Consider the following 12,416-nt stretch of genomic DNA (forward strand, 5'->3'; position numbering starts at 1 on the left):
TGTTTGTGTTGTCTTCATTATTTCATCATCATTCAGGCACGTGGCAAGATTGGACTGAGAAAAGGTTGGGAAATTGTACAGGTGCTGATAACCACGCAGTTGAGTGCCCCACAATCCAAACATCATCATCATCATCATCATCATCAGTAGAGATGCAGCTAAAACAGCATCTGGTTCTAAAATCACAGCAGTGCAAACAACGCAACAAGTACAAATGAAGACTCAAAGGTAGTGCAACTAAAACTAATAACTTTAATAAACCCCACCAAAGAGAACATTTGTATAATGAAGATCAAGCAAACCAATAATGCAGTCAACATGCAAACAATTACACAAAGTGACACAGAAAGGATAATGATCAGTGAAAAGGTGCAGGAGACACTGATATGTAAATAGCCTAAGAAGAAGAAGCCTTTGATGATAGTGTACATTCTACAGGCCACAGATGCAAAGATACTAAAAGACACATTATACACTGAAGAGTCAAAGAAACTGGTATAATTGCCTAATATCGTGTAGGGCCCATGTGAACGTGTAGAAGTGCCACAACACGGCACGGCATGTACTCAAATAATATCGCTAATATCTGAAGTGGTGCTGGAGGGAACCAACACCATGAATCCTGCAGGACTGTCCGTAAATCCGTAAGAGTATGAGGCGGTGGAGATCTCTTCTGGACAGCATGTTGAAAGGCATCCCAGATGTGCTCAATAATGTTCATGTCTGGGTAGTTTGGTGAGCAGTAGGAGTGTTTAAACTCAGAAGAGTGTTCCTGGAGCCACTCTGTAGCAATTCTGGACGTGTGGGTTGTCGCATTAACCTGCTGGAATTGCTCAAGTCCATTGAAATGCACTCTGGACATGAATGGATGGAGGTGATCAGACAGGACGCTTACGTACTTGTCACCTGCCTGAGTCGTATCTAGATATATCAGGGGTCCTATGTCACTCCAACTTCACACACCCGACACCATTACAGAGCCTCCACAGTCCCCTGCTGACATGTAGGTCCATGGCTTCATGAGGTTGTCTCCATACCTGTACACGACCATCTGCTCGATACAATTTGAAACAAGACTTCTCTGACCAGGCCACATGATCCCCATCATCAACAGCCCAAAGTCGTGCTGACAGGCCCATTCCAGTACTACAAAGCAGTCATTCTACCACCACACACAGTCTTTTTTGTTTCTCTCCTTTTCTGCTACTTCTCCCCCCTCCCCACCTCTCCCCTGCCCTCTGTGTAACCTGCAGCACTTCACTGTCTTCTGCCCCCACCATACTATCCCCCCCGCCCCTCCCAGCCTCCTACTTACCCCCACCCAATCACCACTCCCATCATGCACTGGTGCTGCTGCTCGCAGTGTGGTTTCAGTTGCCTGAGACTGAAGTTGTGTGTGTGAATTGCGGTGTGTGTAAGTGTGTGTGTGTGTGTGTGTGTGTGTGTGTGTGTGTGTGTGATATGAAGGCCCGTGGCCGAAAGCTTTAATTGTGAGAGTCTTTTTGTTGTGCCTATCAGCGACTCAGTATCTCGTCTATATGTTCTATATTTGAATACACATGCCTATACCAGTTTCTTTCAATGTACATGTAGAACCTCGAAAATTAAGTGACCAAGGAAAGCTTCGAAAGCGGCTTTACAGCATGATTCAAGACAGGATCAGTAGGAAGAAAAGTGGTCCATCAAATTATTGAAGTGAGACCTGAAGATAGAACAGCTCTCATGAAATGACAGAGATTATTTCTTGGATTTCGTTTGGTTTTGACAAAAGACTACCTAGTAGCGAGGCGGCGTGCTCGATGCCAAGAACTTGGTTGTCTGGCAAAGCATTGTGATAAACAAGTTGTAATTTGTGGACACTGTGTGGAAGAAGATAACAGCAGAAAAGACTGCAATAAAAGCAAACAAGTGGCATTATGTGTGCCATGCAAATACAGGGGTAAAAAGTGCACGGGGAACAGAGATGAATGTCACATGTATCAAACCCTCCTAACAAGGCACATTTCAGGAACAAATTATTTATAGGCATCTCATAACACTAGAAAACAGTGTGGATTCTGATGACACAAATCACCATTGGGGAGGAGTAGGAGGGATGCCAAAAGAGCGAAGAATTTCTTGCAGAATGTGAGCAGTAAGTACCATAGAAAAGAGCATGTGATGTAGACCAAAGTAAGATCTTCATGCATCTTTGAAAAAATAGGAAAGAAGTTTTTGGTGAAAATTCAGAACTATGAAGTTTAACAGAGAAGGGAGATCACAGGCTGAACAAGGAGTGACATAATTGTAATACAGGTGAGCAGGATTTTGTGACAGAAGCTGAGTAACTTATATGTCGAATGTGATAGCACACAACCTGAGGATTGTACTGTGTTGCCTACAGTGATAAAAGATGATTTGCTGCCAATGCAGGATATGAATCTGCAACATAAACAATATACAAGACTCAGAGTCAATACTTAGAGGAAACAAACACCTGCTGCAGTGAAGCAGGGAGTAGAAAACAGACAGGAGCAGATCCGTATCAGAGTTATGAAAGTATTGAGAATGCAGTGCAACTCACTAAGCTGGTGGAGCCAGTGAAACATACTGCAGCGTTAAGACATCTGGTAAGGAAAATGCACCCAAAAGGAGAATATGTTACTTTTCCTGTATTTGATTTCCTAGATAGAATCCATCTCGAAGTGAATAATATACCAGCAGAAGTGGAATCCATCTCATAGTGAACAATCTAGCAACAGAAGTGGAAAAACTGGAGAAGTTATTGAAATAGATTACTGCCAGAAGAAATGAGTGGTTTTCCTTAGATACAGTGTACAAGGACTTTGTGATGGTTCGTGGTTGTGTAGCATGGAATTACGGACAAGAATGGCCAGATTGTGTAATGTATATCCATCATCCCTAATGGAAATAAAAGTAGGACAGCTTAATACCATGAGAAGTCCCAGTGTATTGCATGAAGCTAGAGGAATTGAAGGCAGATGCTGTGTGTCTTTAAGAAATATATGCTAAAGCAGGAAAGGTTGCCAGTAAAAGCCCATATAATCACACCAAGCATAGTGTCCTATGGCAGCAATAATAGAATTTAATAAAGCAGTTATATCACAGTATTGTTCAGAACAATTAATCTATGTGGAAATGTTAACTGGAAAGGGGAGCTGCATCTTGGTTTCCATGTATTTTCAATTTAGTGATGAGATCGACGAGTATCTGCTAAGGCTAAAGGATAGTCACCTAGAATGTATTAAACCTCTAGTGGCTGTGGAAGACAACTAGAAGTAGTCATTGTGGAACTAAGTCTACAGGTATAGAATGCACCTCACAACACACAAACCTATGAAGAGACGGTAAGAGCAATGTCAAATATGGATGGAGGATCTGCAGAGATTAAGATGCGAAACAAGAAGAGGCAGGAAGCTATACCAGAGCAGCATGACCCAAGAAGAAGGAATCCAAAGGCTGCATAGTTACAAGTATGTTAATCAATGTTTTAAGGAAGAGTTAAAAAACTGAAATACTGGAAGCAATTCATGGATGCTAACTTAGAAACCAATCTCTGGGGTGTACTATACAAAACTTACTGTGAGAAAAAACAAGCTCCAACACTCTTGTCCTCTCTCAAAAGAAATGGTTTGATGGTAACAGGAAGTTGGGTACAGTCAGCTAATGCTAATGGGAACACTTTTTTCTGATGGTGGTGAAGAAGGTGAGACATAATATCAGTGTAAGTTATGAAAAACGATATGGAAATACTATAGGAACAATAAGCTTGTGTACCCCTTTGCATGAGAGGAAAAAGCAAATAATTTTAAGGCTGAAAAAGAAGAAATCTCTAGGACTGGATGGGATTTGTGCCAAGTAATACAAGCTTTACTAACCAATTAGATATTTACTTCCAGAATGAGAATTTCACTCTGCAGCAGAGTGTGCGCTGATATGAAACTTCCTGACAGATTAAAACTGTGTGCCGGACTGAGACTCGAACTCGGGACTTTTGCCTTTCGCGGGCAAGTGCTCTACCAACTGAGCTACCCAAGCACGACTCACGCCCCGTCCTCGCAGCTTTACTTCTGCCAGTACCTCGTCTCCTACCTTCCAAACTTAACAGAAGCTCTCCTGCGAACCTTGCAGAACTAGCACTCCTGAAAGAAAGGATATTGCGGAGACATGGCTTAGCCACAGCCTGGGGGATGTTTCCAGAATGAGATTTTCACTCTGCAGCGAAGTGTGCGCTGATATGAAACTTCCTGGCAGATTAAAACTGTGTGCCGGACCGAGACTTGAACTCGGGACCTTTGCCTTTCGCGGGCAAGTGCTCTACCAACTGAGCTACCCAAGCACGACTCACGCCCCGTCCTCGTAGCTTTACTTCTGCCAGTACCTCGTCTCCTACCTCGGTCCGGCACACAGTTTTAATCTGCCAGGAAGTTTCATATCGACGCACACTCCTCTACAGAGTGAAAATCTCATTCTGGAAACATCCCCCAGGCTGTGGCTAAGCCATGTCTCCGCAATATCCTTTCTCTCAGGAGTGCTAGTTCTGCAAGGTTCGCAGGAGAGCTTCTGTTAAGTTTGGAAGGTAGGAGACGAGGTACTGGCAGAAGTAAAGCTGCGAGGACGGGGCGTGAGTCGTGCTTGGGTAGCTCAGTTGGTAGAGCACTTGCCCGCGAAAGGCAAAGGTCCCGAGTTCAAGTCTCGGTCCGGCACACAGTTTTAATCTGCCAGGAAGTTTCAGATATTTACTTGTGTGAACTGTACAATTGTCTCATGCAAGGAAGGGACTTTGCACTATGAAAGAATGATGAAGTGGTGATAATAGTAAATGACAAGACGAGGATCCAATGATATGAAAATCGTACAGACCAGTTTGTCTTTTGAATCTTCTCAACAAGGTATTTCAAAACTATTACACACAAGATTAGAAGATCCCAGACTGCTGCACTGGATAAGCCCTCACCAGTAGGGGTTTAGAAGAGACAGTCATCTGAAGATGCAATTAATAAGACGATCTTGAGGACAATACATACACTTTCTGCATACGCTCTAGTGATGATCAGTTTTGCTTGTGCTTTCGATAGCCTATGGTGGCCATCTGTCTTGTAAAGCTCCAGAATGTCTTGCTGTTATTGGACTCGTGTATGGAAGTTTTACATAGAGAATATGCATTGTTATGAAAGAAACCTGACCATGTGCCTAATTTGGATACGTGTTCCTTATCCTTCACAAATACTAAACTTATTCAGTTAAAAAATGGAAAATGTCACTTTGAAATAATAACATTATAAGTCAAATTACTTTCTTGTATTGTCCCATAAGCAATTAATATGTTTCCCTGACAATGTCTAATCTCATCCGATCTAGTGTTAACAGCTAAGCTTGTTCCACATTCATTCTGCAGTAACCATTGTACCTTGTTTGTCCCCATTAATTAAAAGGTAATCACTGATCAGAGAAGTATTTTCATTTGCATTCTACTATCAATATGTTTCTCCATTAAAATTACTGATTCACAAACGTGACACAGTTTCGTCCATAAATCTCATAACTAATCCCACATGCCTTTCTGCAAAACAACTGAATTAATCAAACACTTTCCTTCTAAGAAACAACGTGACTCTTAACTATACTTTCTACCGATTACTTCATATTGATTTATCCATGACGCACCTGTGCACAATTGCTCTGCACTGAAGCCCAATGACAATACTACTGTACACAGCAAGATGGTGTGTAGCCATTACTAATGCTGCATTGTTGCCATTATGCAGCAAGAGAATGCTTCCCTTGTAGAAAATGTGCTAGCGATAAGTTAGATGTACAATATCAGTATTTTACAACATCAAAGATAGCAGTACTTCTTGTAGATTTTTTTCGAAAATGAGAGCAAAACGTTTTTTGAAAACCCACAAAATTAGGAAACAGAAATCCCACAGAAATTCTCACCTACCAAAAAAATCCCCACAAACACAAATAACTCATGAACAACCCAGCTATGATCCCATCCTGAGTTGTTATAGTGTTATACAATAAAAATGTCAACCACACATTGCAGTCCCTTGTCCCTACCCCAAAATTTTACAGTTGTTTATATGTTGCTTAATATTTGTGACAAGTGAGCATTCAACATGCATAGAAATGAAAATGGAGAACAAAGTGTATACTACTGTATAAAGACAAATTGTAGATTAAGGTTGTTACTAAAAGTCATGAAAAGTTCTTGACTGATTTACTTCAGTTGTTACACAATACTCTAGTAAGTACTTGGACTGACATAGATTACACATTTTTTAATGTATGTGGCTCATAAATGTAAGTATACTACATAAAAGGAAAAAAATTTTAGCAAAAAACTCGGATAGTTTTTCACCAGTTTATTTCAAATTTTTATCCGATACTCTAATAAACATTTGGACAGACATAGGTTACATACATTTCTTTTCATATATGCATTATATAAATACACTGAGATGGCAAAAGTCATGAGACAGCAGTATGTTCATATACAGATGCACAAGGCAGTGCATTGCCGGTGCTGTCATTTGTACTCAGGTGATTCATGTGAAAATGTTTCTGATGTGATTATGGTCACACAATGGGAAGTAACAGACATTGAGACATTGGACGTGGAGTGGTAGTTCGGTTAGATGCATGCTGCATTCAGTTTTGGAAATTGTTAGGGAATTCAATATCCCAAGAGCCACAGTACTAAGAATACCAAATTTCAGTCATTATCTTTCACCACAGACAATGCAGGAGCCAATGGCCTTCACTTAACGGCCTTCACTTAACGGCTGAGAGCAGTGTCATTTGTGTACAGTTGTCAGTGCTAACAGATAAGCAACACTGCATTGGAGCTATTCACCATGTTCCCAATCAACAATGGAATTTTCATGAATAATGCACAATGTCACCAGGCCACAATTGTTCACAATTTGTTTGAAATACATTCTGAACAATTTGAGCAAATGATTTGACCACCCAGATCGCCCAACTAGAATCCCATCTAATATTTATGGAATATAATCGAGAAGTCAGTTCATGCACAAAATCCCGTGCTGGCAACACCTTCACAATTATGGACGGCTGTAGAGTCAGCATGGCTCACTACTTCTGCAGGGGACTTCCAATGTGTTGAGTCCATGCCACACTGAGTTGCTGCACTATACTGGGGAAAAGGAGGTCCGTACACTATTAGGAGGTGTCCTGTGACTTTCGTAACCTCTGAGTATATACTTAAAATCTATACTTACATATGAAGACAAGTCGTAGTTTAGCTGTGTTACCAAAAATCACGAAATTCTTGACTGATTTACTTCAGATATTTACATGGTACTCTTAAACATCAGATGGACATAGGCTGCATATTTTTTTAAATATAATTGATTTATAAATATATATCTAATACAGAAAGGGGAAATGTTATCAGAAATCTCGAAAAGTTCTTGACCAATTTATTTGAAATTTTTGCACTACGCTCTAATAAAAATTCGGAGAGAGATTACCCAAAACATTATGACCATGTACATAAAAGCATGTTGGTCCACTTCTTGAACGCAATTCAGCAGTGATTCTGCATGCTGTGGATGCAACAAGTACTTGAGAGGTTTCCAGAGGTTTGTGGCACCAAGATGCCTATGTACAGATCACGCACTTCCCGCAATTTACGAGCTGTTGGTTTGTGAGTGCAGAGCTAGCATCCGATGAGTGTCCTAGTGGGGTTTCATCAGATTCAGATAAGCCAAATTTTATGGCCAAGACATCAACTTGGGTTCACTATCGTGTTTGTCAGATCATTGCAGCAAAATTTTGGCCTTGTGACAAGGACTCTTTAATCTGCAGGAAGATGCCAAGACTCAAGCATAAGGGGTTACAGGTGGTCCGTAATAATATTCAAGTAGTCCACAGCTGTCACAGTGCTTTTGATTACTTCCGCAAGCCCCATGAAACCCCGTAACATAATACTGCTCCCACCAGCCTGCATCCATGGTGCACTGCTGCATGTTTTGAGCAGCCGTTTGCCTGGATGACAGCGTATCTGGACATGACTATTGACCTTGTTTAACAATAAACAGGATTCATCCAACCAGGTGACAAGATTCCATTGATCGGCGGTCCAATCTTGATGATCCAGTGCCCACTGTAATCATAATTGGGGATGTTGTTGGGTCAAAATGGGAACACGTAGGGGTCCTCCGCTGCAGAACAACATGTTCAATACTGCGCACTTAACAGTGTGCTCCAAAACAATCTACCCTGTCATCAGATCTGCCACAGACCTTTGCCTATCCTTCTTTAGAGAGCAGGCAAGCCTCCAATATCTGTATTCTGGGATGAGGTACGGACATCCAACTTCTTGTTGCCTACTTGTGGTTTCAGCATTCTTCAACCACTTTCCGTAGATGCTCATGACAGTAGCATGTGAACAGCCAACCAGTGTCACCATTTCTGAGATGTTAGCACCCACAAGCTCAGGGCCACAATAATGTGGCTTTTGTCAAAGTGACTTAAGTCAGCGGATTTCCACATTTCTGCCACTTATCATTGCTAGAATGTTCCCCATTCTTCTCTGCCTGACTCATATATTTCTCTTACCACATCACGCGCCCTCAGCACCACCAGGCAGCATAAAACCTCGTGATGGGCAGTGGTCAGAATAAAAGTTCTGGACCAATTTATTTGAAATCATTACATGATGCTCTGATAAACATTTGGACAGACTGTGGCTGTATATTATTTAAATATATGAATTATATAAATACATATATTTAACATATAAAGGGGAGACATTGTTAGCAAAAATCTCAAAAAGGTCTTGACTGTTTTACTTCATCTACAACAGTGATTGAAGCAGAAGAAGTGAATTAAAATTTGTGCTGCAGCTGGGACTCAAACCCAGGTCTTCTTGCTTGCTAGGCAGAAATGTTAACCATTACACCACCACAGCACTATTGTTAACATTGCTGCACTAACTACCCAAGCTGAGTGCCCTCCCCAATACAAACCTCATTTCATATCTTCTGCTTATTTTCCCTTACATTTTCACTACTGCTAGGGCTTTGTGTTGGGGAGGGCATTCAGATTTGGTAATTCGTGCTGCAATGTTAACCATAGTGCTGTGGTGGTGTAATGGCCGGCATTTCTGCCTAGCAAGCAAGAAGAGCTGTCTTCGAGTCCTGGCTGCAGCACAAATTTTAATTCGTTTCTTCTGTTTCAATCATTATCATAGATAAAGAAGAGACTTAAATGTCTCAGGGAAAAATACGATTATAACATTTTACTTCAATTTGTTACATGATACTCTACTGACTTTCGGACAGGCATAGGATATGTATTTTGTAAACAAAAATGTACAGATTTTCTGTTAGAACAGACTGCGAGAAAAAAAAAATGCTGTGCTGTGAAAATGTGTGGTTTTGTTTTCTTTCTCACAGTCAGTTTTGGTGTAGATGTCAGGATGTTTAAACCGTTAGACACATTGTTTCTTCCACAGATATTCTTTCTTCGTATATATACAGTGGAACATCGCATAGCGAGCATAATTCATTCCAGAATGTTACTCGCAGTGCGAAACACTCAAGTGAAACAGTTTATCCCAAGTAAATTAATGTAAAATATGATAATGTGTTTAAAAAAAAAAGAAAAAAAAGTTTTATCTTATTCATGCCATTTATTCAAAGAAAATTATACATACGTTATTATGTACTTTATTATTCACGATATATAAATAATTAGTTTTTACTAGGAAGCTGTCTATAGTCATTTGTTGCTGCCAATGCTTCAACACATGACAGAAAAGCGACACAGCATTAGTGTTAAATAAATTTGTAGCACGTGTAGCCACTGCTTTATGTATGATGCAACCGATTCCCATGCTTTCAGCATTTCTCTTATTTTGTCAGAAAATTACTGTTTTACTGTTACTGTTACCGCCTCCTCTCCTCAACTTCCTACTGTGAAGCACACTGCAACTCCATAAGGTCTTCAGTGGTTATTTTTTTGCTGTGATCTTCCACAAGCTCATTGATATCATTGTTATCCTCTTCTAGTCCCATGGTCTTGCCCAAAGGCACAATCTCATTGACTACAGGGTCTGCAGGTACAGACTCAAATGCCTGAGAGTCACATTCGACAATGCACTCCTGCCAAAGTGGCTTCCTAATGGAAGTGAGAATTCTCTTAATAACCCCTTCCCACACCTTTTCGATCATCTTGATGCAGGAAATGATGTTGAACTGATATTTCCAAAACTCTCTGAAAGTGAGATTGGTAGCTTCAGTCAATTCAAAGCAGTGCTCGAGGAGTGCTTTAGTGTAGAGCATCCTAAAGTTAGAAATAATCTGCTGGTCCATAGGTTGCAGTAATGGAGTGGTGTTGGGAGGCAGAAATTGGAATTCTTCAAGCAATACATGCACTGACAGATTCATCTCAAGCAAATATTTTTTAACCGAAGGACCAAACTCTTCATTGATCCTATCACAAAAAAGATCACGTTTCACTGAAGCCTTGTTGTTGGACTTCCACATCAAATTTAACATGCTCTTCTGTATTTTACACTTCTTGAAGGCTCGTGGAGTTTCTGAATAGTAAACAAGCAGCAGTTTAATTTTCAAATCACCGCTTGCATTGGTACAGAATGCAGTGTAAGATGGTCTTTCATTGGCTTGTGACCAGGCAATGAATTCTTCTCTGCTTTTACAAAGGTATGCTTTGACATCTTTTTCCAGAGTAGGCCTCTCTCGTCACAATTAAAAACCTGTTGCAGCAGATATCCCTCAGAATCTACGAGCATCTTGAAGTTGCTAATGAAGTTCTCTGTTGCCTTAGTGTCGGAGCTGGCTTCTTTGCTGTGCCTCTCAGTGCTGTGGATACCGGTTCTTCTCTTAAACTTTTTCATTCACCCACGGCTTCCGGTAAACACTTCTTTGGGCACTAATTATCCTGGCCTCATCTTAAAGAGGTCGGCAAAAATCATTTTTGCCTTCTGACAAATGATGCTCTTGTACTTGTGTCATCTTACAATTGCTTTTCATGTATCCATATAAGGAGCACCTTTTGCACACATAAAAATAAACACATGTGAACACAAGTTTTGAAAAAATGTGTGATCACAAGCTGCACTAAGGTGGTGCAGAAAGAGCACTAAGCCCAGACTGCAGCATGTACTAAAAATATTGTTCATATGCTGTTGCCGACAATGAAAGGTTTTCGTATTGGTGAACCTTTTCCCCGCTGCTCACAAACAGCTGGTGACAACACACTAAATCGTCATCACTCTTTATGCAAAATATTGCTTGTTAAGCGAGTCATTTTTTTACAATTTGTTGTGCTCATTATGCATCATGGGAGGTGCTCAATAAGCCAGGTTCCACTGTAGTTTTAAGCAAAAATGGGTATACAGTAGAGTGCTGCTTTGTTTTCTTTGTCACATTCAGCTTTAAGAAGAAAGAGGAATGTTGTATTTATGGTTTATTGACTTATGATTGGAATCTGAAACTTTGCAATTATTCCCGTTCACAGATTAAAACAATGAGAAATACTGTCATTGAAGCTACTGTCTTCACTGATACAGCAGATGAAGGGGTATTTCCTGTAGCCCTTATGTTAATGATCCCAACTGATTTACCCCTTCATTGTAAGTGACTTTATTTTCCAGCTGAAGATTTGTTTGCAATAAAAACAAACACGGCTCAGGGTCAGTGAGAGATAGGGGGAAGAGGAGGTGGACAGAGAGGGCAAAGGTGGAGAAAATAGACAGAGAGAGAGGGGGGGGGGGGAGGAAGAGGAGATGGACAGAGAGGTGTGAGAGGAGGAGATGGAGAGGGGTTGGGGGGGGGGGAGGAGATGGGCAATGAGAGGGGAAGAGGATTTGGTGGACAAAGAGACGTAGAGGAGGAGATAGACAGGGGGAGAGATGTGAGAAGGAGATTAGAATACATGTACAATTCCCGCACATATTTAGCAACAGTGAAGTATTGGCAGGTTTGCTGGTATATCACAATTTCTTTATCCATTGAATAAGTCTCCATGACACACAACTCATCCTAATTATTAATTTTTCTCAATTGACATGATCATATTTACTACAATAAGAGCATATTCACAAAGATCTGTAGGCGTCATGGACACTGGTTGCGCAGAAAATAAGAGTGCTATATGAAAGTGTCGGTTCTCAAAGAATTCAAAACTTTGTATACTTTCCTTTTTGTCTAGTTCCACATCACTACTTTTCTTTTTGTCTAGCTCCACATCTGTGAAAATACAACTTCTTTACTGTAATCCTGTATGACTTTCACTTCCTTTAATTGTATTTCTTCAAACTGAGAGCAATTTGATACCTTAACTGTCCTTTGTATTCAAACATTGGTCAGCCTATGGAAAAGGAATATTATTGTACTTATAAAGACTGCTCAGCACAT

General features: G+C 40.5%; 1 protein-coding gene and 1 non-coding gene across 2 annotated transcripts in view; one reads left to right on the plus strand and one right to left on the minus strand.

The window, feature by feature from the left end:
- LOC124795120 (protein GPR107) overlaps nucleotides 1-12,416 on the plus strand; it is a 174,789-nt gene that overhangs the window by 75,645 nt on the left and 86,728 nt on the right. The window lies entirely within an intron of this gene.
- Nucleotides 8,872-8,944, minus strand: Trnaa-agc. Its single transcript has one exon. It is a non-coding gene; the product is annotated as a tRNA-Ala (tRNA).

The sequence above is a fragment of the Schistocerca piceifrons genome, chromosome 1 (genome assembly GCF_021461385.2).
Source record: "Schistocerca piceifrons isolate TAMUIC-IGC-003096 chromosome 1, iqSchPice1.1, whole genome shotgun sequence".
NCBI classification, from domain to species: Eukaryota; Metazoa; Arthropoda; class Insecta; order Orthoptera; family Acrididae; genus Schistocerca; species Schistocerca piceifrons.